The sequence below is a fragment of the Pseudopipra pipra genome, chromosome 16 (assembly GCF_036250125.1).
Source record: "Pseudopipra pipra isolate bDixPip1 chromosome 16, bDixPip1.hap1, whole genome shotgun sequence".
Classification (NCBI taxonomy): Eukaryota; Metazoa; Chordata; class Aves; order Passeriformes; family Pipridae; genus Pseudopipra; species Pseudopipra pipra.
In genome coordinates this window covers 571,419-598,789 of record NC_087564.1, presented here as the reverse complement: position 1 = coordinate 598,789, position 27,371 = coordinate 571,419, and the positions used below count along the sequence as shown (strand labels likewise).

The window sequence follows — 27,371 nt, the reverse complement described above, 5'->3', positions numbered from 1 at the left end:
AAAAGGGATTGTCAGGAAAGCGTAACAGTGCCAGGCTTGCCGTCATCAGCAGCTGCAGGGTGATAATTCATCCCAAGAGGCTGCTGCATCCCATCCCACCACAGCAGCACCTCTGGCAGGAGGTGCCAGACCCGACACCGAGAGGTGTCCAGGCATGTGCCAACCCAGCTGGGCTCCATGGTTGCTCCACTCCAGTTCTTACTGCAGCTTCTGAGCATGGACAGGGCTTGGACATGGGGCTGGGGGCTGCGCTGGCAGGTTGGGACCATGCACCAAAGGACAGTGGTGTCTCCAGCCTCTCCCTTCCCCTGCCCCAGCTCTCAGAGGAGGCACGATTCAAGCAGTGACAGTAACAATATCCCAACACTGAGAGCACACAGGGTGAGGGAACAGAGCCTGGCCTTGATTTCTGACCGCTTGCCCGGGTGGGAATAATTTTCCCACTGGGGTTCCTGTGTCAGAGGGCTGCCAAGCCTGGGGCTAGCCATGGCATGCCAGCTGGAGCCCTCCCAGCTCGCTGCCGGCCTGGCAAGGCTGTAAGCAACCCCTGGTGCTTCCAGCAGTCAGGGGAGAATGGAGCAGTGCAGCCCAGGGGAAATGGGATGCCACAAAGGGCTCTGTGGTGAGCTGATGACAGGGGATGCCTTGTTGTTAATGAGGTGCAGAAGAGAACGCGAGATCCACCCCCTCACCTCCCCAAGGGCGCTGGCTCTGCAGCCATCCCAGCGGCTCTCCCTGGGTACTGGAGCAACAGCAGGACAACCCAGCACTCGACACATGTCCCCATCTAAGCACCAAGCACGTCCGTGTGTGCTGGAGGGAGTCAGGGTACAAGTCAGGGTGCTGGGCCACAGGCAAGCAGTCAGATCCTGCTAGCACTGGGGTCTGGTTACTGCAGGGGAGAGGAGTCCATCCCTGTCCCTACAGCACAGTGACAGCATGGGGACAGACCTCTGTCCTTTCCTGAGAGCTCCATGGCTCCTTGCACTGCACCATCTTGTCCATCCACCCTCCTCAGCATGGTCCAGACAACAGCCCAGCCTGGCCAGGAGGAGGGACAAACCAGTCAGCTGGGAGACAAACAGCTTGGGTGTCAGCATCTCACCGGAGTATCCACCCCAGTAACCCCTGCAGCCTCAGGGGGTTACTGTGGCTGTGCTCTGCTTTCCCCCCAGAAAGGGAGAAATGAGCATGTGCCAGCTTATTTCAGACTGCCATAGAGGGATCACAGTTGTCCCTGTGCCAGAGTGGTACCTCCAGCCAGCCACTCCATCCCACATGAGTTCTGGGATGGCAGAGCAGGCAGGACACTCACATGGCTGCAGCCACTGGGCTCACTGGGCTGGGGACAAGCCAGGAGAGCAACACCTCTGCGGACTCTCCAAGATCCAGAGCAGCAGGAGCCACTGGGTTTCTGGCACTGCTCCACCATCTGAAGCAGGAGGGAGAGCAGACATGAGATCAACCTCCAGAGCAGCCACCGGGAACCCAAACAGAGCCATCCAGCTGCACCACAGAGAGTTGAGACTCTCCCCATCCCTCCTTTCCAAACCCAGGGGCCACTTCTCCTGCCACTGCCAAAGCCACGCATCGGCTCCTGTGCCTGCAGAAGCCACAGCTCGAACGCCCTGCACTCTCCATCCTCTCCCAGTGGCTCTCAGACACCATGGCTTGGCCCGTGCCCTGCAGACTTGCGCCGGTAGCCCAGAGTAAACAAACAGCCCTTGCTCCAGGGCTGCTGCCTCCTGCCACCACAGCCACCTTCAGCTGGCCTGGCTGTGCCACAGCACAGCTCAGAGCTTCTGCAGGGTCCAGTCCTGGGGGGGCTGTGAGCTCAGGTGCCACCATGGCTGGCACAGAGCAGGGCTGAAACAACTAACAAACAAGGAATGTGGCTTGGCCTGCACACCAAAACAGAGATGAGCTGCTGCAAAAGCTGTATCCCAGCAAGATACAGTATCCTCCCAGCAAGGGAGGAAGAGGATGGTGGAGCTGCCACACACTCGTGGGGAGCAGACAGTCTTGGCAGACACTAGATCCCACCTCTGGGTGCTGGGGACGGGAAGCACCCCGAGGTGCAAGCAGGAGTGCCCAGCTCTGGCCATGGGATGAAGGCAGGTCAGGCTGGGCTGGAGGACGTTGTGCCATCCCCTTGTGCCACAGCCAGCACTGCCAGAGGCCACATGGCCGAGCACACACAGTGACAGTAGCAAAGGAAGGGCAGTAAATCATTAAGCTGCTCTGGCTGCTCTGTTAGACCTCACACTGGAATCTCTGGGCACCTCACCCTGCCCATGACTGCACGAGGGTTGGAGTTGGGGTCTCGGAACCCACCACCCTCTCCCTTGTGCAGACCCTTGTGCTCTGTCCCAGGGAGCAGTTGCCTCACTCCTCGGGCTCATTATCATTTTCTAAGCAAACAGTCTTGCAAGTGCAGCTTGGAGCAGAGCATCTGCTGTGAAGCTGGGACTGGGTTATGTCTGCAGCCCTGATTCTTTGGAAAGTGCTGAAGCAGGCGAGGGAAGAGCTCCCGGTCCCCTCGAACGCACTCGACCTCCCCGGAGGAGTTGGCTGAGTGAGCGGTTTGAGCAGGAGAAGACTTGTGCTTTATTCCCAGCTCTGCCATTAACTCACTGGGTGGCTTTGAGTGAATCACTTCCCTCTGCCTGTGTTTCCAGCCGGGAAGTGCCAACCGGGGCAGTTGCTGCTCCCCAGGCACAGGGTGGATGTACCTGGCTGGCTGCAGGACGGGCAGCAAGGGCACAGCGTGGTGGAGAGGGGCAGCTCTGGGCTCCATCAGGACCCTGAGGACCAGGACATCCCTGCTAACAGGCCCAAGGCAAAGCTGGCTGACACTCTGAGCCATAACCAGCCTGCTGCAGGCAGAGCGTGGACAACGCTGCCTGCCAAAGAGGTTTACTCCCTCTCTCCCCTGTGCCCCCCCTCTGCCATTCCCACATCCCTGGAGCCCATCTTGTCCTTGGACAGCCTCACATGCTCCATCAAGCCAGGACAGACAGGACTCCCATACCTTCCTCCCCAGTGCCATGAGCCTAGTTGAAAAGATCCAGGTCAGATCCAGCCAGACTGTCCCCAGGATTTCAGGTCCTTTGGAAAAAAAGAGCCTTGATATTAGAAATAAAACTTGAAATGTTCTGGACCTTCATGATGACTCAATCCTGCTAATGGTGCACAAGATCTGTATCTTCTGGGCTTCTGTGCACAGATGCACAGCACCCAGGGGGCAGCACCCACAGACCTGTGGGGTGTTGTTCCCATGGCTCTGGGCAGGGCAGTTGCATCCATCAGGTGTTTGGGGTAGGGATCACCAGGTTTCTGGAAGAACTTCCAGAAGAGGGGCCTCTGGGACACTAGAAGGGGATGAAGTGAAGGTAAGAAATGGAGGAACTGGTGGGGAATGTGTATGGGTGTCCCAGGCCAGGGCAGGTCAGGAGGTGCAGTAGGCAGTTGCTTGGAGGAGAACAAGGGTCAGTCCCTGAACACAAATCCCCCAATGATATTGGCTCACAGTTTCCTTCCACATGGCCTTACCCAGGGACATGCAATCCCTGCATTTTCCTGAAGAGAAAACTGTGACAGCAAGAGGCAAGTCAGGTATGGAGGTCAGCAACAGGGTGAACATAAGAGCAAGCTTGGAGCACCCTGCCCAGCCCCTCCACCACATACAGCCTTCCCACAAGAGCACTTTTCCCCTCTGCAGGGCACAGAGGTGCCCCGGCAGTGCAGCCAGGCACCAGACCCTCCACAGCTCAGGATGGAGAGCCACAGAGACAGAGAGGGGAAAAATGCACCAGAACACAGAAAAAATGCACCAGAACTTGGGGGCCTTCCACAGATAATGCAGCTACTGGGGTCCTGGGGGGAAACAGGACAGGCAGGCACCTGCCAAAGGGAACACACAAAAATCCCAGTGTCCAGCTCTGTCCACAGGACTACAGAGGTTTGGGATCAGCTCTCCTGTGCCCCAGGCTGTGGTGTAGCCCTGGGCACATCAGCCCCAGTCCCTGTGAGGGCACTCCACGTACCGTGGCAGCTGGGTTCTCTGCCGGAGAGTCTGCAGTCAGCTCCTGGCACAGCCGTGTCCTGGCAGAGCCCAGTGAAGGCTCAGGGCCTCCTCTCAAGGCTCCACAGGAGTCATCTCTGGCAGATCCACTCCCAAATTAAACAGTCTGTTCCTCTCCACTCCCCGCTGGCTGCAGGCAGGGCAGGGCTTTGTGTGCACTGGGCAGGCAGCAGGCAGGGTCAGAGTACCCTCTGTCGCTGCTCCTGATCCAGTACCCAGCTCCCAAACTGGAAAAGGAGAAAAACTCCCAAGGCCCAAGCTTATCACTCATATAACAGGCACAGCAAAAGGAAGTTTATAAATCCGGTCCACTTCTCTAAGTGGATTTGCATTTGGCATCTCTTTCAACAGGGGCAATGAAAACAGACTTTGATATCATATGCTATCATTTTACAAATAAAAACAGACCACAGTTGCCAAATAGATCTGAGCATCTTAAAAGTGCTCTTTGAATTAAAGAGACGTTGCCAAATTCGAAGGGCAAGTTCTTAGTTCAGGAACTGGCCCCCATCAATTAGACAGGAGGGCAGCAAGAGGAGAGGCAGGCCGAGCAGCTCGGTGTGCTCAGCGCAGCTCTCCGTGCACGCAGCTGCCTGCACACGTGTCTGCTCTGCACCGCTGCTCCAGCAGCAGCATCCCTGGCTGCCGGGAGCATGTCCTGGGCCCGCTCCCGCAGCACACCTGCCTGGGAGGGCCGGGCTCCCGCAGGAACTGCGGCTGGCCGTGCGGAGCCGAGCTCTCCCACGGCTGCGGGGCCAAACCAGGGATCCCACCTGCAGACAAACCTGGGGGTGAGATCCCCTCGGGGACCGGCCCACGGCACAGAGCTGGGAGCCCTCGGGGTTGGATCAGAGGGGATCTGCACTCGGGTGGAGCAGCAGCTCTCCAACCCTGAGCATCTCCCGTGACGCGGCTGCTGCAGGGAGGCAGCGGCGAAGCAGAGCCGCCCCCAAGCTGCTCCTGCCCTCCTCAGCTCTGCAGGGCCCGCCCGCAGGGCTGTGGGTCAGAGCATCGGGGCCCTGCTCTGCGGAGAGAATGAGGGCCCAGCAGCTGGGACAGATACAAAGCCTGTCCCTGCACATTTCTGTGTCTGAGTCACTGGCTGATGCTGGCTAACAATACAGGGAGTTATCAAAAAAGCAGTTGTCGAAAGGGATAAGTCTGATTGTTCTTATCCCTGTGTGCCTAAACCTGTCTGCATACCTTCACACCACATCGGCACAGTCCCCAAGGCTTGGAAAGGCTCCCACTTCCCAAAAGTCAGCAGTTTGGAGGGCTGCTTTGAGGAGTCCCAGCCTCCACTCAGTGTGCAGGAATATGCAGGGGATCAGCTATCACTCCTGCTGGCCTTGTCCCCTGGGGAGAGGGACCTCTGTGCTGGATGGAGTTGCCAAACTCTCTCCGTCCCAGGACTCCCAGTCTCAGCTCCTCACAAAGGGGACTAAAATTGGGAGAGGTGAATCACCCCCTTCTTCACCCCCAAGGCAAAGCTGGTCAGGAATTTTCCTAAAGGAAAATCCACTTGTGCCCAGCCACACTTCTCAGCTCTGTGACCTTTAAAATTGACTGTCTGCTGGGAAAGCAGGAAAAAAACAGATTTGTTTGGTTCAGTTTGATCTGACTTGAAATATTTCTGGTTGTGGTCCTGATCCAAAGTGTTTCATCTCAGATCGGTTCCACATTAATCCGTAATTCCCTGGCAGGCTCCGCTGCCAGCAGCACTGTAGCTGGGATGCTGCTCCCTCCTGGGGCCCTGCTCCTGTGCCAGGGTGGATCTCTGTGGCTGCCCCTACCAGCCCTGGCCAGGTGTGCCATGAGGGTCACAGGCAGGAGGTTTGTCTGGAGGTGCAGGTCCCCAGATGTGGGTGCAGGTCTGTGACAGCCACCTCACACTGTCCCCGAGCAGTTCAGTGCCCACATCTGTGCACTGGCTGAGGATTTGGCCTACAGAGCATCAGGCTCAGTGGGAGGTTCCTCTGAAGCAGCTCCTCACTGTCTTAACTTTTTTCACTTCTCTCTGCTCTAGGATCATCCCATTTCTTCCCAGCATTTGCCCCATCCCCAGCAATCTTTGCCTTCTTGATACTGTACCCCCGCCCCACTCATATGGCCCCGTGAGAGCATGGGGGGAACCTGAGCCCTGCGTGGACAGACATAAAACCTTTGCTGCCTCTGGTGCCTGGCTGCTCTCATGCCATAAGGCACTCGCTGTTTCAGGACACACAGACTGAGGGCACCGTGTCAGGGCTGGCGGTAAACAGGGGCTGCAGACAACGGGGGGCTGTGTGTGCCTGTCCCACAGCAGCTCCCCTGGGCAGCCCCGGCTCCAGGCAGACACATCCCGGTGCAGGAGGTGTTGATGGAGCCACGGGCCTGCGTGGGGCCTGCTCACAGGAGGCTGTGTCTGAGACAGAGCAGGGCTGCTGCAACCAAGGGAGACCTCTGCCTCTGCAGGCAGAGACCCCGGGGCAGTGTGAACCCGGGATGCCACATGGCACATGTGCTGTCCCTCTCCTTCAGTCCTGGGTGTCCTCAGCCACCAGCAGAAAGGGCTTGCAAAGCATAAGGATACTGTCCTTCCCCCTGGTGGGATGCACCTGTGGGTGTGCACGCAGAGAGAGCTGCTCTGCAGCAGGGTCAGCCCCATGGGTGTTTCTGCTGGACATGCACACCGTGCCCTGCCCTGAAATCACGAGGGAGGCCTCAAGCATCACTCACCTCGCTGCCATTTGCTGCAGAAGTTTGTCCATACACCAAAACATCCCAGCCAGCCTCAGTGGCATTATCTGGAGGGTGGGAAGGAGCATGCCAGTAAACCTCTGTGCCACTAGTTACAGTCTCCTTCCTCTCCTTCCTCTACAGAGCAACTGCAGGTAATGTGGGAGCCAGTTTCTGCATGTCCTCAGATGGGAGGGAGCAGAAGGCATGCTGAAGCTGGGGACAAGTCAAGACAGTGGCCTTGGGTGGAGGTAAGGTGTGCAAGGATCCTGATGAACACCATGAACCTCTGTGGTCTAGCACAGCCTGGAGCCCACAGCCAGGCCAGTGCTTTCAGAGGGGGAACATGTTTTCTCCAGCAATACTTGCAAATTGTATTGCAAGTACTGTAATAACCTCAGCATCTCTGTTTCCCACTATCCTGCAAAATGGTTTTATAAATGGATAGCTCTTGCCATGGGAGACTGGTGTGCACACAGCCCCCAAGAAAGATTTTTAGGTTGTTTCTGCAGAAAAATCTTACAGTCTCTGGGTGTTTCAGCCTGCCTGACTGAGATAACAGGCACACTATCATCTCATGCAGCCGAGGCTCCCAGGAGCAGCATTAGGAAGGCAAACATTTGGATGCTCTAGATTGCTCTCCATGGCCCCACGGCACATCTTTGCTGTCTTGTTTGTTTCTAAAACTCTCCCGGTCTCCAGGCCAGCTTCTGCACAGAGCTACAGGACACACATCTACACACTCCAGCAATTTATCACTTGAGTACCCAGCTGTCTGAGCTCATTTCCTGGTAAAAAACTCACTGCACTTCTCCTCTTTGAGTCTGAACACCAACACTACCTGCCACAGGAGGGGAGCATGACCCCATGGATAAAGACCCCATGTGCCATCCCACCTCTGTGCTGGAACATCCTCCCCTGTGGAGGGGGACTTCTTATTTCATGAAAAGGTTGAGGCTGGAAGGGACCTCCAGAGCTCACTTTGTACAACCCGCTCCAGGAGGAGGGAGATCCACATGGAAAAGCAGATGGCTCTAGGGCCAGGCTATTCTGACATGCCCACAGGCAGCTGCCACAAGACAGTGGAGCCATGCTCATATGTGACTGTGTTACTGCTGCTTGGCACGTTGCTGCCAGCTGCCATCCATGACTGTGTGGGTGCTGCAAGCCGTGGGGAATGCATGGAATGCTGCAGCCATGAGTTGGTTCCACAAACAGCTGTGTGACCACAATGCACAGACCTGCCGAGCAGGGACCTGTGCCAGGAACTGCACAAGGAGCCAGACAGCTCACAGGCAGCACCAGCGTGGCACGAACCACCTCCATCCACCCCTGACAGCACATCTGCTCCCATGGCAGCACAGTACCAAGGAGGCTGCAGGAGGGAGATGAAGGATGGGGCAGAAGGGCAATGGATGGGCACAGAGTGGTAGAAGAATCATAGACCCATGGAATATCCTGAGTTGGAAAGGGACTCAGAAGGATCATCAAGTCCACCTCCAGGCCCTGCACAGGACAACCCCAAGAATCCCACCATGTGCCATGAGAAGAACTGTGAAAGGGAGACTGCTAGTGTGATTGGCCATGACAGAAGACAAGGAGCCAGGAAGAGTATTTTTTGTAACATAAAAATAAGGTCTTTCAGCTCTTCATCTTTGCTACCTCCAAGGCTTTCAATGCTGAGGACTGAGATGTACAAGATAGTTCAGAGAAACACCAGCTGTGCCTAAACTGTAGGACCCGGGAACTCATTTCAGCACTGGTATTTGGTGGGAACCAAATCACATCACAGCTCCACAGCAGGATAACAGAGTCATCCTTCCCACCCGGTGCCAAAGTCAGTCAGTCCAGGCAGCAGGAGCTGAGCAGTTAGGCGCTGTCCTGGACTCACACACAGCCCTAAGCAGCGATAGACTCTGCCTTTAGCAAGACCTCAGGGTGCTGGGCAGATGTTTGCAGAGCATCAGAAACATGGAAATGATGTGCTGGGGGGCTCAGCCAACTCTCCTCTTTCAGGCTCAGAGGAGGTCACAGCCTGCCCAGTTGCTCATGGTGTCTTTATTCTGGTTCTCTCTTAAAATGTTTGCCGTTCTTTGTCTAGAAACACCTTTGCTGCTTGAAGCAGTTGTTCTTCCTAACTCAGCAGTAACTCACTTTGTATTGTTCTGTTTATGTTTCCAAGAACAGTTTGACTGGTTGTCCTTATCTCCTCTGTTCTTCTTAAAGAGCCTTGAATCACACTGGGGCAGCATCTCTGCTCACTGTTTTTGTGGTTCAGAATATGTTGACTGTGGTCACTCACACCAACTATGGACTGTTTGACCTGCCCTCTCCCTTGCTGAGTTTTGGGGGAAGGAAAGATGGGCATAGAGCCTGGAAGGAAACTGTGACATGCTCTAATCCCATAGTTTAGGCATAATTTATTGATGCAGGGTAAAGAATCAAAGTCAGGGGAGGTTTAGGTCAGATATTGGGAAAAGGTTCTTCCCCCAGAAAGTGGTCAGGCACTGAACAGGCTTCCTAGGGCAGTGGTCACAGCCTCAAGCTTGGCAGAGTTCAAGAAACATTTGGACAATGCTCTCAGGCTCAGGGTGGGATTGTTGGGGTGTCCTGTTCAGGGTCAGGAGCTGGACTCGATGATCCTGGTGGGGCCCTTCCAATTCAGAACATTCTAGGATATTATGATTCTGCTGTGCTGCAGAGGGAGACTGACCCCCAACTTTTACTTTACTGCCACAGAAAAAAGTCCTAGGTAGTCAGGAAAGCCAGACTATTTGGGTCACCTCTCCCAGCATCTTCATCCTCCTCTCTGGAGTCCAGTGGGAAGGACCTGTCTGGAGCAAGCCCACCCCACCAGGGCCAGCATAGTCACTTTGAAAGGCTGCAGCAGCTCACTTCTGTGTCCCCATTGTGTCAGCAGGTCTTGCTCTCTGTTGTCAGAAGCCCAAGATCAAGCATTTCTTCACCCAGTTTTTCCTCTGAGTACCTGATCTTTGAACCCCCGGTGCAGCAGGATGTGCAGTTTCAGTCCAGCTGCTGAACATCAGCATCTGTTCGCTGGTTCCAGTGGCACAGAACGAGTTTACACCAAAAAAAGATCCCATCCAGTAAGCAGGAAGCATTGTTCTCATTACCTCTGCAATGCTTTTGGTCACAAGTTATCCCGTAGGGAATGGTGGAGCTGGTTGTTTCAGCCTGATTTCCACTGGAAACAAAACTTAAGCAATCATGCCATTTGTGTTTGTTCATCCATCCCCAACAGCTCAGAGGCCATCAGCAAATTTCACCCAAATAACACTGAGACGTCAAGAAGCCGATGGTCTGACTGGACCTGTGACATGAGACTCTGGTGTGACTCGGTGTGTGTGACATGAGATCCCTCTTTTCTACCAGTTGCGTGGCTATGAAAGCTCAGCTTCTATCAGACACCAGGAAAGAACACACAGGGCTTCCCCAAATGCAGAAACACAGAGCTTCCTCATGCAGGAACTTTGGGTGGGACTCACTCTTTCCAGGACACCAGAGGATCCACCAGAGAAGAGAGAGCCCTGAGAGAGGAGGTTTGCTGCCTCTGGTTTTGCACTGAGGATGTCACCACCATAAAACAGAGAAGTTAACACTGATAAACAGAATGACTGAGAACACCTGTACCTGATGGAAAGAAGCCCCACCTTGGGAGACCAGCACTCAAAAATGCCAGGCAACATCAACCATGTCCCAGAACAGCATAAGAGTCAGGATTTTCTCACCCTGACAGATGAGGTTTAGAAATAATGGTGTCTTTTCTGCAGGCTTCACCAAACACTCACAAGGAAATCCAGGGGAAACAATTGATGTCAGTGACTGATGTGCCCACTACAGTGCTTGAGCTGGTCATAGGAAGAAGCACAAAAATAATACAAGTTCACTGTTTATCTAACATCAGCCACAGGCAAAGTCAACAAACAGCCTTGGTATCTCTCAGGAGACACAGAGCTGACAGCCCCAGCCTGCCCTCAGCGGACATGGGACACATTGACTTTGGCAGCACTGCCTGCTGCCTGCTGTCATGTCAATAAACATCCCCATGCAGATATCTGAGGAAGGTGAATGCTCCTGGGACATGGAGAGGAGCAGTGCTTGCTATAAAAAGGCAAGGGAGGGCAAAAAATCAGTCTTATAAATAATAACACCTCCCTCTATGATGTGCCAGGAAAAGTAGGAGCACTGATGGGGGAGGCAGTCCCAGATATTGTCTGGAAGACACTGTATTGGCTGTACTGCTGTGCAGCTGGGTACAGCTGAGAAGGTGGTGATGCTGCTGCTGTTTTCCTGTGTGCTTCTAAAACACCCTTACCTCACCACACAGTGTGAACCACTCTGGTTGCTCATCTCCAGGAACACAGTCCCCATGTGCCAGTTTGCAGGGAGATGGATGCAGCTCTGCATGAGGCTGTGGCTGGAGATCTAACCCAGAGCGGTGTTCCTTCCAGCCCACACCTCCTCTCAGATCCAGCCCCTTTCCCACCTCAGCCAGCAAAAGTAGCTGACATAGTAGCTTACACGTGGCAATGCTGTGATTACATCCTGGTGATACTGGTACTGTGGGAAAAACTATGGCTCATGGTGCAAATTTCACTCTCTGAGGTGTGACTAGTCTAACACAGTCCCTTCAGCTGCTCACTTGGAGAAGGGAAGCTTGTTTCCACCATCTTTGAAGAAAGAGAGCTGCCTGAAATGGAAGCAAGAAGCAAACGAGTAGCACAGGCGGCAGAGAAAAGCCAGGCCATCAGCCCTGAAATGTACAGCACAAGACAGGCAACAGCTCGTGAAGTGCCCGCTGAGCAGCAGCTGTGCCCTCTGGGGTATCAGCTGGTTGCCCCCAGTCTCACTAAGAGTGCACTCTAAGCCATTAAAAAGGCACTAAACATTATTAGTCCCGGTGTCAAAAAAGTATTGAATATCTCTGCCTTTTCCATGTCCTTTGTTTCTAGGTCCTCTGCCCCAGGAAGCAGCAAGCCAACACTTTCCTTAGTCTTCATTTTGTGTCTGGCATACTTGAAAGAGGCCCCTCTTGGTGTCTTTCATGTCTGCTGGCTCCAGCACTTTGGCTTTCCTCATTCCACTCCTGGAAGCTCAGGCAATGCCTCAATGCCTGCTGTAGGTAAACTGTCCCCCTGTCTACCACTGCCCCTGTGTCCGCTCTTGGGTTCCCCCCAAGCACCGCTCTTACATTAAGGAAGTTGGTCCCTGTCCAAGATGCTGCTATTTCAGTGGATCCAGGAAAAAAAAAAAGGCAAAGTTTCAGTGCAGTCTATCCAGGGGGAATCAAGAGTGAAATTCCACTCTTCCCAAAACATCTAAGCTGTACATACAGTGCAGGACCATTTTAAGAGCAACAATGCCCCCTGCCTGTCTCCATTCCAGTGCTCTCTTCTGATTCCTCTGAATTTTCCACGTACAAATCAGTTGATTTAGATCCCTTCTCTCATACCACAGCTAGGACATGCAACTCCAGGCTTAGGGGAGATGGATCTTTCAGGACTGAATTCTATTTCAAGATGCTGGAGAGTAAGAGTGGCTTCACTGAAGTTTCTGCTGTTCAGCCTGAGCCAGGGCTTGGTCAGGGACAAGCCAGGTCCCTTTCAGAGGCCGACATCCTCAGGAGCACACAGAAACTCAGCTCCTTCTGTTTCCAGCTTCATATTCCATACTAGTAACTCCATCCTGCACTCTCCTTTTAACTCCACCACCTTTTCCAAACTCCCACTGTGCAAAGAGAAGATGCTGAGCTCTCTAGGGTGCTCTGCATCTTCTTGCTCTCCAAGGGTAGAGCCTTGTCTTGACTTACTGCTTTCTCCAAGGGGGGAACATGAGCAAAGATGGAGGAGAGGCAGGCCCTGGTGCCAAAGGAGGGCTGCTGGGCTGGAAAGGGTTTGTGCAGTGAGGTGATACACTCAGAGCCATGACCTGGGTCCCCACAGGGAGCTGGCTTGTCTAAGTACCCTCAGAAGAGGACTAGGAGGGTCTGAACCCAGAGAAGATCATTGAGACTCCACGGAACAGAGCAGAGGAGCTGCCAAAACTACTCTCTGGACAGACAAGGGGCTGCGGTAGGATCATAGACAACCCTGACGCAGAGGAAACCGGGCACTGGGAACCTGGAACAAGGGACTGGGAAGCACAGCAAGGGAAGAGTTTGGGGTGATGAGTCACAGGCTGAGCGCAAACACAGGCACAGGCTATCACGCGGTAACCAGTTCCTGCGTGTCAGCATTGCAGTCCATGTGCATTCGCTTAGTCCGTGCAAATAAGGTCATTTCAGCCAGCTTAGTGCGGTTCTGTCACATTGGCTAACTCAAATTGACTTGCGTGTGCCATGGATTAAGGGTGTGCACACAGATGCCCCCCACCGCCAGCTGATGTGCAGCAGTATATTCCTCTGTGACAACTTGTCCAGTCTGTCTGCGCCTCCAGCTTCAGAACAGCTTCATCAGTGGGACAGGGAAGGCTCAAGGAAAGGCACTTGGGGTATGGTAAGGTGGTTAAGGAGGTCACACAAACCAGGTGGCCAGTGGGGTTATGCTGAAGCACAACAAGGACCCATCCCATGCCAGTTCAGCCTTCCACCTTGGGCATGCCTTCTCCAGGACCACAGCTCTCCATGTTCCTCTCCTAGGCTGGAGCCTACTGGGCTTGGAGATGGCTGCTTGACAGAACTGCCTCGTTAGGAGGTTTCGCAATCAGCTCCCTGTGACTGCATTAAGCGGCCTGCATCATCTGTTTTGACTTTGCTGGATTTGTCTGTGTTCAATATATTTCTCGCAAGGGTCCCAGTTCAGCCCTCATTGACGTCAATGGGAGTCAGTCCATTCCCTTCAGTGAGAGCAAGAGCTGTCCCTTGGTGCTTGTATCTTGGCTGTTCCATTTCAGTACCCAGCTCCATACACTCTCCTACCTTTCCCATCCTTTCCACATGGCTGGCAGCTCTACCCTCTCCCTTCTGGCTGAACAGCCAGATCCTGTCCAAAACTCTCTCCTTGTTCCCTGACACTGTTGTTCACCACAAATCTTGATTTTCTGAGCACCTTCAGCATCATATTTCCTCAGCTGGGCCCTCAGCAATGTTTCCATTTCCTAAATTTTACCAAAGCAGGTTTTGTTGGTTGGCCTCTCCACCTGGGCAATGTCCTCCTTCGACAGCACGGTCATCCAGCTGGACAGTAAGGAAGGCTTTCCCTTCAGTTAAGTTTATTTCCACATTAGCTCCTCGAGGGTCAGTTCCCATCCTAACTTAGATCTCTGTGTGGATGATTATCAAAGAGGAAAGCTGGACAGTCACAGGACTCTGAGAATCTGTTTTCAACACCACGCTCTGTTAAGGATACTCACTGAGATTTCAGATAAGCCATTTAAATTCTTCGCTCCCTCCTGTAAAACCGGGAATCGTGCTCCCCTCTCTCCAGTGTTTTTTGATGGTGAGATGTCCTCATAGTACTTTTGAGACCACTACTAAAGCTCATGCAGAGAGCTTTACATCCCCAAGCCTTTCTGAGTTAGCACCACCACGGCTTCTAAGACACTTCAAAAATGGACAAACAAAGATACAAAATATTTGCTGATCACCCACTAGATAAACCTTTCACCACATCCATGGAGTGTCAGAGAAGAGGCAGGACAACACACACCATGCCTTCATTGTTCCCAGCCCTTTCCTAGAGCACTCACTCCAGCAATGCTGTAGAGAGGATCCCGCACTCAACAGCTCCATGGCGTGACCAGTGCAGCCCTGCTTACGTTCGCACGTTCATCCTGGAGCCAAACTGTCTGTCTGATTTATGTTATCCTAAGGAAGATCTTGAGTTAATGGCACCACATTTCTTCAGAGAAGACCCATCTCATGGCAAAGGGAAAAAGACAAGGAAAGAGGAAACCACGGGAATTCTTCTCCTTCCACATCCCAGCTGGGCTTGGCTGGAGCTGGCTCCAATTATGCTGGTGAAGCCCAGCACTGCGTGCACTTCTGAGGCTGCCACAATGACTCCCAGTGCCAGAGATGCGCTCTCAGGCAAAGTGGGAAGCAGATGGGCCAAGATGGCACCCCCAGCTCCTCGGGGCAGGCACGGCTGGAGAGAAGGGGGTCGTTTCTATCAGTCACAGAGATTCTGCTGGAAGGGGTTGGCTTCCTGTGGGCTCCAGCAGTGAGGAGGGAATGGCAAAGCACTCAAACAGCAGTCAGCCAGGGTTCCAGGGGAACACTTTCAAGATGTGGTCTGTCCCACTTATAGGCACTGACAGAGAATTCAGCCTCAGGAGCAACCCTATATCCCACCAGATATAGAGAGGAGACAATGCTTCAAAGGCTGATGGTGTCCAGGGTCCCCCTGCACGTCATCTCCCTGAGGATCTGCTGAGGCCCATTAACTCTGCCACAGGGAAAGCCACTTGGACTGAAGTGCTCACACTCAGCTCTCATCTCACAGGCAAATCCCAGGGAATGAACTGCCAAAGCCAAGACCTGCCAGCTCTGCACTCCCTCAGCCCTTTACCTGCACAGCACTGGTACTGGCAGGGGATGGGGACATGCAGTGACACGGCTGTCAGACTAAGGAGGAATCAGGGATGTGAGAAAGGAGAAGGAGGAGGGATGGAAAAGGTGAACATCAGCTGCCAGAGCCTTGCTCAGGTGGGAGCTGGGCAGAAATGGCAGTGAATCCACTATTTACGAGGAGTAAAGTGCTACAGAGCACAGCTGGGCCTGGACTACCTTCACCAACACCACAGCCTGCCAAGCTCCTAATAAAACCCAACATGGGTTGACTTGGGTTCTCATGGTGCTCCAGAGCAACAGCTTCCCCCTCCCCACCTGGGGCCCACATGCGCTGTGAAGCAAGTGCTGCCCCAGCATCTCACCACATCCAAGGTCTCCAGGGCCTCCCCACCCACCTCTAGAGCCAAGAGAGCAGCCCAGGAATAGTGGGTCCATGCCCTCACAGCTTAACCTGCCCTCCACAGCCCCACCTCTCCACACACACCTCCCCACTCCGAGCAGGGATGGAGTACGCCCATGGTCTGTTGTTGTTTGTTTTGGCACAGCAGTAGCAGGCTGCTTCCAGCAAGAGTGGTATGAATAATTGCCCAATTAACTGGAGGAACTTCCAGATGTGTGTTTGCTTTCATACCCATCCAGCCCCCCTCAATCCCACGTGCCTGACGCTGCAGAGAGCGGTGGGGGTGGGAGAGCCCCGGCTCTGCGAGCTCGCACAGCAGCGTGGGCAGGGCTCGCCCGCTGCCTGGCTCAGCTCCCCTTTCCATCCCCACCTCCCTCACGCTCTTTAAATGGGGAAATGGTCTTTTTTTAACGACCCTGGGGAGGAGATTTGCCCTGCCTGCCAGAGCTTGGCTACACATGCCAAAAGCCAAGCAAGCAGAGAAGAAAGTTGATCCCATGTTATGATTTTTATCAGGTGCACATACAGTGAACCCTCTTAAGACGGGTATTTTTTGCCATTTCCCCCCGCCTTTTCCCACGGAACAATCTCGCGCTCAGCAGAGGTTTTATTATCAGCCAAACTGCTTTCACCTTGCAGGACACTCAGGAACCTTTCAAGGTTGTGGTTCTTCCCTGTTATCAGCAGGATCCGATTCTAGAAGCACCACCCATATGCTTCACACCGGCTGAGAAAGGGAGGCTCCTTCTAGGATCCAGGTAGAGATCTGACCTGGGCACAGGGTGTCTGGAATTCAGTCAACAGAACAAGGCCAAAAGGTGGCTCAGACCCCACAGACGATGTGAGCTTTCCCCCATCCCTCCCTCACACAAAAAGTGAAACGGGTGGTTTTCACCTCTGATTTTAGCACCCAGTGTGGCACCTGAACATCTAAGCTCCAGTGAGAAGAAACAGAAGCAGCTTCAGAGCAACCTGCTCCACCCGATAGTGCTTAAGACAAACGAGCTGATTCACTCACAGGAGGCTTCAGTCTCTCCCCACTGCACAGCACAGATGGAGCTCAGAGGACAGAATTATACCAGATGGCAAACTTCTAGACAGATACTGTTTGGGGAAATAAATGCCATCCAAAATACACTCTCTGTCCAACCACAGCAGGAATGAAGCAACTCCAGTTCAAAGCATCCTCCCAGACCAAAACCTCAGCCATGAGACCCTTCAGACAAAATGTCCAGAAATAACAGCAGATAGGGGTGATGGCTCTGGAATCAGCATTAGCTTGGCACTGTGGGCTTTGTGCGACTCCTTGTGTCATCCAGCTTCCAAAGCTTTATCTTCCAAACCTTCAGACAGCAAGCAGCAGAGAGCATTCAGGACTTAGCAGCAACATAACCCCAGCCAGAACATCTCCTTTAGCTCCAGCACATGGATGCACACATGGCACTGTTGAAGCAGAAGGCTCATAAGACCTGCTTCTCACCCAGCAACTGGCAAAGTTGGAACCGAGGAAGGAGGATGAACTTCCACGTGATCCTTCCCCGTGGTGTACAGAGAGCCAGGCTCACTGCAGGCCAAGCAAATGCTCTCTCTAACTGAGCAGCCTCAGGGAAAGTGTGCTCCTGAAGCCAGGAAATGGTTTGGATGATGCTCTGCTCCCATCCTTTGAATCAGGACAAGTGGACAGGGCAGACAGCCAAGCTCAAAATACCTTTGAAAGATGAACGATGATGTTTTCCTGAGAGGAGCTCAACAGCCAACATTAACTTTTCAATCATCAGCAAATAGCCCAGTGTCAAAAACTCTTTTTCATGCCAAATTTCCATACCACCCATGACAAGACTGGGATATAAAGTCCCATTTCTCACAATCACTGGAAAAGTCAGTGCTGCCAGGAATGACTTTCCCTTGCCCTTTAGATTACTATTCAAATCCAGTCCACCTACAGCAATGACAATTCATTTGCCCCCTTCTCTCCACAGCACATTTTCAGGTCAAATCCAGACACGGAGAAGTATATGATTGGGTTGTTTCATGCAGACAGAGCATGAACCAGTTTGCTGGAGAGCAGCTGTCCAACTGCAATGCCTGCCTTTTGGAGGAGTTACTCACAGCTCTTATGCTTGACCTGCTGCACATAGGGCAGCTTCTGCCACATATGTGGGAACATGAGGGAGATCTGAGATCCTGACCTGAGGGGTGAGACTGTGCAGGACCAGAAGTGGTAAAGATGGGAAATTCGATAACTGCCCAAAGGGAGGAACTGTGTGTTTCCTAAGGACAGTAAAAGCTCACATCTGTTCCGGGCACTGGTGTCTCAACTCTGCCATCAGCGGGGCAGGGCACTGAGCTCGCCGCCCACAGTGCTGCTGTCAGAAGGCAGAGGAAGCTTTTAGACCGTGCAGTATTTAGCAAGGGTGGAACAACTGGCTTCCCTTCCACAGCCATCACCCTCCCCACCGCCCCGCAGGACTCTAAGAGGGCCATAAATGTTTTCAGCATGGCTCTTTACCAAGCATATGCCATAAATTACAGTCCTGTGCCGATAATAAGTCAGGTAATAGCGACACTTTTTTGTCCTGCCAACTGCACAAAAGGTGGCAGAGGGGAGGGAGGAAGGCGGGGGGAGACGCCTATTAGCACCAGGTTGGATTTTACACGCGATGGAAAGTGTTTGTTCAGCTGGAAGTGAGAAGGGTCCTTAACCCAGAAGCACACACTAATGCAAACAGAGTGTGTGGAGGGTGAGGGGCACAGCACAGAGCAGCGATTCACACTCCGGCGCAGGTGCAAGGGCTGCAAGGACCAGGCCTGGGCCAGAGCACCCACCGAGCCTGCTTTTGCTCCAGCTCTATTTCACACCTTATGGAAACACTAATTGCAGGTTCTGCCTTGCCTTAGAGGAGAACGCAGGCAGGTGTGAAAGCACCCAGTGCCACAGATTTTGGTGTAAAGCCCACTTGAGAGCTGAGCCAGGGACCTGCCCTGGCCCTTTGGCTGGAACAGACAGGATCCCACTCCAGACAGAGGCCCTCTGGGCACCACACACTCTTGTCCTTCACCCAGGAAGGCTCAGCCTATTCTCAGGTCTCCAGAAAGCAAAGCCATGGGTTCACAGCCTGGTTTTGCATTTACTTGTCCAGCCACCTCTGCTGTGAACTCTTCCGGTCCCTCACTGCTCCCACTCCATCAGCCTACAAGGTAAATGCACTGAAGACCCAGAGCCAGCTGCCCAGGCAGAGGCACAATGCTATGAGGGATCCCAGTCCCCAAAAAACGGGTCCTGCTTTGCCTGGTGAAAGCCAGTGAGTCCCCTGAGAAGAGACAGTGATGTGTTTGGGCTGGTCAGAGCAGTGCAGGGGGAAGAAAGGGACCAAGCCACTATCGAAGAGAGTGCAGAGCATAAATCAAGGAACATGTATGTATCCATCCATGTCTGTAGCACGTAACTCACCAACAGTCCCTGGAGTTTATAGGATGCACCTCCACTTGGGAATAAACCAAACTCCTTCAGAATAACCTTCTCAGGAAAAGACCTTGGAAAATAAGCCATTCCCTAAAATCCCACAGGTCATCAGGCAGACACTCCATGGATTCAGGCAAACTGTGACATCCAAAATCCCTCTGCAATGAACTGTCCTCCTCCAGAGAGTCAGGAGCTGGCAAGAGTGCCCCAAAAGTGCCCAACAGCCAGAGGGGTCTCTGTGGACTGGACCTTACCAGGTACCAAACACCAGAGCAGTACCTGTAGGCAAAACTGGATGCTAAAAGGCAACATCCCCCTCTGGAATACCTGGTGTGATATGCTGAGAGTGTACTACACACCACCATCCAGTCCCCTCAGGGAGGAGGGAGATTAAAGTCATCCTAAAGGAAACCTGCTAATTCCTTCCTCACAAATCCGCTGTCCAAATCAAGAGGATCATCCAGTACCAGAAGTTAACCCTTCTCATGGTATTCCTGGCACAATGTGACTGCTCACCCCTATAAGGCAGGAGCTGCCATAGCTGGGGCAAGGGAAAGGACAAAAAAACAGGAAAAGGTGGCTGCAATCCATTTGGTGTCATTAAAACATCCACCAGCACTCTCCCAATTTTGGGACCACTGGCTTGAGCCTTACCCTCATTGCCAAGAGGAACAGCAGCAGCTCATCCAGAAGGGCAAAACCAGGTCTGGCTGCTGCAGGTGGAAGTGATCTACACCACTAAGCAAACCTTCCATTAAGATGCTGGCACGTGATAGGAAAAGGATTTACTTAATTATCCCATGGTAATTCCCTCTTTCACCCACAGGAGGTCACACTTTGCCAAGGCTTATCAGCTTTCCATGCAAACAGCCCAGTGCAAACAGCACTGCTGTGGGACCAGCAAAGCCACGGTTTTACTAGCCCAGCATCCTAGCATTCTCTGATGATCCTCCATCTGCTCTCCAGCCCACCCTAGCCACAGTCCAACAGCCTGAGCACAGGCTGACACAGATCACTCATGCAGCCTCCAAAACACCCAGCACCCACTCTGCACACATCATCTGACATTTTTACAACCTCTACAAGCCCACAGACTGCTGTCGCCTTTTATCCTGCCATTACACAGGCCCCCCTCCTGAAGGATGTCCCCATGCTGATCTTCTCTCTGTGCAGGGCTCTGCCTCCTTGAACACTACCCCCAGAGTACTGGAATTAGGTAAAACCATCAGGCAATGCAGAGGCTTTGGCAACAAAAGTGTCACCATTACACTCCTAAAATATCTCTTGATAGTGCACCACTACACTCCTAAAATATCTCTTGATAGTGCACCACTGAGCATCAGGACAGAAGTTTGGGGAGAGCCTTCAATTATTGCTATTTTGAGTACACTGAGAACATATATCAGGCTAAAGGGTATGTTCAGTTCCAGTCACAGTTTACATTTCAGCAGAGAAATTATTCCAGGAATCCAATCCCTCTCCCTGTGCCTGCTCTTGCTTTCCTAAAGCCTGTCAATTCCCAGCTTTTTTTGCCTCCTTTTTTGCACCATGAGAACACCTTCCCTCGGCTGCCATTTCCTGGGAGGGACATGGGAATACCAGCCCTGCTTTCCCTCAGAGAGGCACCATAAGCCCAAATATACAGACTACACAGGCCCCACATACTACAGGGAAAGGATCTATAAATGCTGAAGACAGATGGAAGTTTTTCATCCTCCTACAAAATCTTACCAAATGCTGCCCACACTTATCTCTGTTCCCACACCTCTCCATCCACTTTCATCCTCTTCTAAGCCTGCTTTCCTTGCAAGCTCAGCTTCATTTAGCACAGGGAATATAATCCTTTCCATGTGTGGAACTGCCCTCTAGGACTCTACAGAGCTTACAAGTGAATATAAAATGATGTACTATATTTCCAATTTAACATGTGAATAAACAAATGGCTTCAGGAAATGGCTCTGGCATGTGCCCCATGACACCAGTTCATTGCTCTCCACAGCAGCATTGACCAGTCATAAGGAAGCCTGGAAGGAAGCACTTCAGGAGGGCTGCTCAGTGCTTCCCACCAATTTGGAGCTTAGACCTTCCTTGGAGCAGTGGGACTGCCCTGCCTGGCCACCAGCGGAGGCAGGGGCACGGCAGTGCCCGAGACCCCACTCACCCTGTCACCCCGTGTCCCTCTGCAGGACTTTACAGGGACCTGTAAGAAAGATGGGGACAGACTCTTTTAGCAAGGCCTGTAGCAATAGAACAAGGCTGATGGTTTTAAACTAAAAGAGGGAAGAGTGGCGAGGCCCTGGCACAGGTTGCCCAGAGAAGCTGTGGCTGTCTCATGCCTGGAAGTGTTCAAAGCCTGGTTGGATGGGGCTTGGAGTAACCTGGACTAGTGGAAGGTGTCCCTGCCCACGGCAGAGGGTGGAACTGGGTGATCTTTAAGGTCCCTTCCAACCCGAACAACTCTAGGATTTTATCTTGCCTCTAATCACTGCCCAGTAGCTTTAAGGTAAATACAAAAAACCCTCTTAAGATCCCCATTTAAAATCCAGATGCAATGGCTACAAGTCCTCTGTGTGTTCTATGTTTCATTATCATGCTTTTTACTTTCCTTGTGGTCCTTTGTGGTTTCCTTAAGATTGTAAACCTTCTGGGTAAGGGATTTGTTATCTCTTTGGCAAGATCCTCCGTTACCAAGCTGTGTACATTTACAACACCATATAAAAGATTAGGACTTTATTGGTCACTGAAGCATTGCTAGTTAATAATCTTTAATGTGGCAGTTATTTATCCAGTCGTAAACAGAACACTGCTGCCAAGCCAAGTCAAATAAACACTATGGAAATCCTCCATCTTTAAAATGAACCAATTTCTGTCCCGGACATTGTAGGCTTTGCAAAAAAGCAGTCACATTGTTACTGAGCACAAAAGTAGTCAGATTTTAAAGCTTTCCTAAAGCAGTAGTTGTATCCAGTATTTGCCCTGAGCTTTACCCAGCCCAAAGGGCAGAAACACAGCCCAAGGCCTCCTCACCCCTCACTGCTGTCTGCGGGATGATGACCAAGGAGCCAGGCAAAGGGCTAGGGCTGAATATCTGCAGCCTATGCTGTGTATCCTCTGAGTTATCTCTGTGGATGGAGATCTGCACAGCTGATGTCAGGAAAGGCTCAGCTGGCTGGAGGAGCAGGTTCTGTGGAGACATGGTCTGGCTCTGAGGAACAGAACAACAGAGAACAAAGTTGTATGACCAGAACTTTGAAGGACACCATGGGGGAAAAAAATTAAAAAGGTAACTTTTTTTCTGATTAAGCATCATTTATATATTAAAACACACACCCTGCATATGCTAACAGACTTAATTAAGTACATGCTCCCACATATATGACTCATCTAGGCTCTCTGCCTAGATCATGCTATACGTGAAGAAGGAGCAGGGGGATAAGATTGGGCTGTATATATGGAGGGTGGAAATTTCACCTAGTTAGGAGGAAGACCCAAAAAAAACACCTTGGAGACAGTTGATGGGCTACTCTCCTCTCCCTCCTCCGAAGGCTTCTTGCTAAATTTCTGCATAAGATTATTATTACTTGGACTAACATTATACTACTGTTATTGTTAGAGCTCTATCACAGCTAGTGCATTTATCCAGAGCAATTCCAAATCTCTATTTCATTAATGGGTTGGTTGGAAGGGACATTAAAGCTTACCTAGTCCCAACCCCTGCCATGGGCAGGAACACCTTCCACTAGCCCAGGTTGCTCCAGGCCCCGTCCAACCTGGCCTTGGACACTTCCAGGGATGGGGCAGCCACAGCTTCTCTGGGCAACCTGTGCCAGGGCATCACCACCCTCTCAGTAAAGAATTTCTTTCTAATATTTAATCTAAACCTACTGTCTTTCAGTTTGAAGCCATTCTCCCTTGTATTTCTGCTGCTTCAGTAAACCACACTGTTCATGAATTTGTGATGGTGAAAATTCTAATAGAATATTACCGGATTCCCAGTTTGAGAACCTGTGCTTGCGGAAGTTCCTATTGAACACAACCACTTACAGTGCCAAATTGGTTATAATCAGAGATTAAGCCCAGCCAACCCCAGCCCCTCTGATCTCCAAAGACCAGCTGAACAAGGGTGTTTCTTTTCTGCCAAATTTCTATACCCTTATCACAACACTGCTCCTACTGCCCTGTCTGCCCACACTGCCCCTCACCACCACCCACCAGCTCTCACAGTCCCCATCACCTCTCACAGCCGCTCATCATTACCCTGCATCCCCCTGATGCCTCACAGTCCTTCACTGTCACCTCTCACAGCCTGATCCTTCAAAGCTCCCACTGTCACTCACAGCCACCTCTCACAGCCCCCCATTAACCCTCACAGGTCCTCACCACCCCCCATCACTCCTTACAGGCCCTCATAGACCCTCAAACTCCCCCCATCCCTCACAGCCCCCATCACCCCTCACAGCCCCCATCACCCCTCACAGCCCCCATCACCCCTCACAGCCTGCTGTCACCTCTCACAGCCCCCATAGCCCCTCACAGCTCCCTGTCACTTCTCACAACCCCTCACAACCCCCATCACCCCTCACGCCACCCCAAGGCCCCTCACAGCCCCTCACAACCCCCATCACCCCTCACGCCCCCCCATGGCCCCTCACAGCCCCTCACAACCCCCATCACCCCTCACGCCCCCCCATGGCCCCTCACAGCCCCTCACAACCCCCATCACTCCTCACGCCCCCCCATGGCCCCTCACAGCCCCGCCCGCCCTCAGGGCCGGGGGCGCCTCGCCCGCTCCCGCCCGCCGGGGACTGCGTGCGCGCGCCCGTCCCGCCACCGCCACCGCCCCCTCCGCGCAGGCGCGGGGGCCGCGCGCGCCCCCGTCCCGGCGGACGCGGCTCGGCGGCGGCGGAGTGCGGAGAGGGCGGTGAGGGCGGAGAGGGCGGTGAGGGCGGTGAGGGCGCGGCTCCGGGGGAGGCCGGGCGAGGGATGGAGTTCGGGGCCGGGCGGCCGCATCTCCTCGCGAGCGGCCAGGCTGGACCCCGGAGGGGGGCGGCTCCGAACCGGCCTTCTCCGGGCCCCGTGTCCGGGCCGCGGGTCGCCCGCCGTGCCCGTGCGAGGCCGGGTGGGAGCTGCGGGGGAGGCTGTGTCTGCCTGTGGGCTGCGGAGCCTCCCGGAGCAGTGGGTGGCCGCGGGGGCTCTGGACAGCGCCCAGGGGCTGCTGCGGTGTGTGCGGGTTAAATGGCCTGTGAGTGCCTTCCAGTGCCTCCAGTGCGGGTCCACCCTGTTCCAGTCCCTGGAATGTGGGAAAAGCTGGGGGTGAGGCGGAGAGGATCCCCCGGTGGCTGGTGGTGCTCACCCAGAGCTCACGCCTGTCCTGCTGGCCGGGCCCCTCGGAGGGGCGGTGGGTCCTCTAAACCCAGCACTTGTGTTCTGCGGCCTCTTCCTTCAGGGTTTTAAGATCTCTGAAATGAAAGTAAAATTTTGTTAAGGGTTTGTTCTCACGTTGCTCTTCCTCCAGGAGCTGCTCTATGAAGCATATATATATATATATATATATATACACACACATATATATGTATATGTCTGTACAGCCTGTCCTTCAGTGAAAATTGCTGCTGTAGTATTGGGACTGCCAAACTGTTCCCCACCACCCAAACATCAGATTTAGGGTACCTGCCGAAATGCTTCTCTGCCTCTCTGGGCCTGTGAGCAGGAGAGCAATAGCCAAGGGGATGCAGCATGTCTAGGGGTATCCTAGGGCAGCAGAAGGGATGACACCTTGCAGGTGCCTCTACCTGTGATGAGAGAAAACTGGGAGCTTCTCAGTTGGACTGTATTATATCAATCCTTGCATTTTTATATGTATATATATTTTATCCAATTCCTACAGGAAGCTGGAGCATTTCAAAGCTTTTCTGGCTTACAAGAAATCCCAATAGGATTGTCAGAGCATCCAGGAATACCCAGAGCACAGAAATTACATAGGTCACATCTAGGGAGCTGTATTACTAGAAAAGGGAATTCCCTGTTGTTGGAATTTCCTTCTTTCTGCAATCACTAGCAATTAGAGTGTTGCAAAAGACTTCTCTTCAAGATAGTTACTCGGGAACAGCACTGACAACTTGAATCCAAGGATTTCAGCAACATTTTATGGTAGCTCTTTGTTCCTTTGAGCAGTATGTGATACTTGTATCCTTTGTAATTTGCAAAATGGCTGTGGATAGTATTGCACAATAATTAGCTGTTGGGAATCCTTGTCCTGAATGTCTTTTCTGTCATTAATATTTGAAAATTAAGAGGTGTTCCTGCAGCCAGGAAAAGGAAAAACAGCTTTCTCCTTGTCTTTTTTTTTTTTTTTTTTTTTGCTGTTAATAATTAAATGCTGCCAAGTAAATGTTTCTAGCAGGCTGTTTGTGGATCTGTCACATATTTAAGCATGTCTGCTCTTCCCAGCTCAATCCTTTAATTGTGACCTTTGTTTTCTCCCCTTGGTTCCATTTGCTTATTCATTCTGTTAATCTGAAATGTGTAAGGGCCTCCATCCCCTGATCAGCCTTGTCATTTGGACTGTAAAGAAAAATGAAAAAAAAAAGCTATCCCTGCAGTAAAATGACCCTGTCTGTATATTTAAGGCAGGCAAGCAAAGCAAACCAGTCCACACTGCACATGTGTCTCACCATCTCCAACACCAAGGTTATTGCAATCTGATAATGCTGCCCTGGCATTTGTTTGGGTCACAAGTGCCTTTCCTTTAGTGCTGAAGCCACATACAGTCAGTGACAAGCAAATTATTGGCAAGATACCACGAGTTCGGTGCTTGCTGTTCTTCTGGCTCTGTAGGATCCACTCTGCCCTGCCTATGAGGTTGGGGAGGACATTAGAACTGCTGCTGCTGGGCTATGGCTACAGAGCTCAGACACATAAATGTGTGTTACCACTCCAAATAGATAAATTGTGCCAATGGTCTGAAAGAAAAATATCTCCTTATATTTCATCTGTACACAGCCTTGGATTGGGATTGAGGACTAAAGAACTACAATTTCTCTTAAATTTGTTTGGGGAGGCCTCTATTGTCAGGTTTAGTTGCAACAGTCTGACAGGTTTGCATGGGGTGTGTTGGGGGGTCCAGTGGATTGTCACAGGAAGGGTATTCTTGAGCCATTTCCTGCTTTTGTACTTGACCAGACAATCATGTGACCTTTCTGATATGAAAATGGACCTCATTGCACTGTAATTAGTAATTGACTGCCGTGGAGTCCACATGTCTTGGTGGGAGTATGTGCTGGAGATGTCCAGCTCTGCAGTAAAATGTTTTTAATTCTCTAATACTAATATATGGAAGTGCTCATATCTGTGGTGTTCACACTCTTTAGATTTTAACATAACTCATTTGTTCTCCTCTTGCTTAAACTTCTGAGGTTAGAGGAAAATTACCTGAGCTTTCAGACATGCTGCAAAGGACCATGAGCTGTTGATTCCCACTGTCCTGGGAAGGAGATTCAGAAGAAATCTGTGTGACTGCCAGTGTCTGTGTTAATGGGGGTGCTGGGGGTGTAGGCAAATACATTATCACAGAAACACAGAATGGTTTGGGTTGGAAGGGACCTTAAAGCTCATCCAGTCCCACCCCCTGCCACGGGCAGGGACACCTTCCACTAGCCCAGGTTGCTCCAAGCCCCATCCAGCCTGGCCTTGGACACTTCCAGGATGGGGCAGCCACAGCTTCTCTGGGCAACCTGTGCCAGGGCCTCACCACCCTCACAGGAAAGAATTTCTTCCCAATATCTAATCTAAACTTTCTTTCAGTTTAAAACCCTTCCCCCTTCTCCTGATGATGCACCAACACTGGATTGTTTTGTTATGTTTTTATGGGAAAAACTATTTGAGGGAGAAATAACTTGTACACAAATTTGTTGTAGTGACTGTTTTTCAGGAAACTAGTACTGGGCTATTTCCAAATCTGTTGGGCTGAGTATCAGTCATTTGAAAAGAAAAATAATGTTCAGATTAGGACAGATTTTTCTACCTAAGAGGACAGATATCAATCCTCAGCAAGTCAGATGGTCTAACCCCATAGTCCATTGTGTATCTTCAGTTGGGTTTGTTTCAGAACTAGTCTTCTAAACACTGTAATTCTAAAACCCCCTACCTGTGCAGCAAACACCTCTTATTCCCAGGA

At 52.1% G+C, this 27,371-nt stretch overlaps 1 protein-coding gene and 1 long non-coding RNA gene across 6 annotated transcripts in view; one reads left to right on the top strand and one right to left on the bottom strand.

Annotated features, from left to right (window-relative positions):
* Window positions 1-21,910: 21,910 nt before the first annotated feature.
* LOC135422877 (uncharacterized) lies at window positions 21,911-23,599 on the bottom strand. The gene is made up of 2 exons (XR_010434634.1): window positions 22,897-23,599; window positions 21,911-22,400 (listed from the first exon to the last, which is right to left on the bottom strand). It is a non-coding gene; the product is annotated as an uncharacterized LOC135422877 (long non-coding RNA).
* A 481-nt stretch (window positions 23,600-24,080) lies between these two features.
* The window catches only part of TBC1D24 (TBC1 domain family member 24), a 30,468-nt gene continuing 27,177 nt past the window's right edge, over window positions 24,081-27,371 (top strand). Inside the window, exon 1 of one of the 5 annotated variants that reach the window (XM_064672426.1) lies at window positions 24,081-24,134. The gene's annotated coding sequence lies outside the window, so the exon portion shown is untranslated. Of the gene's footprint in view, window positions 24,135-24,267; window positions 25,382-27,371 lie in introns of those variants that run through there. The other 4 variants (XM_064672427.1, XM_064672425.1, XM_064672429.1 and 1 more) reach the window with 4 other exon arrangements.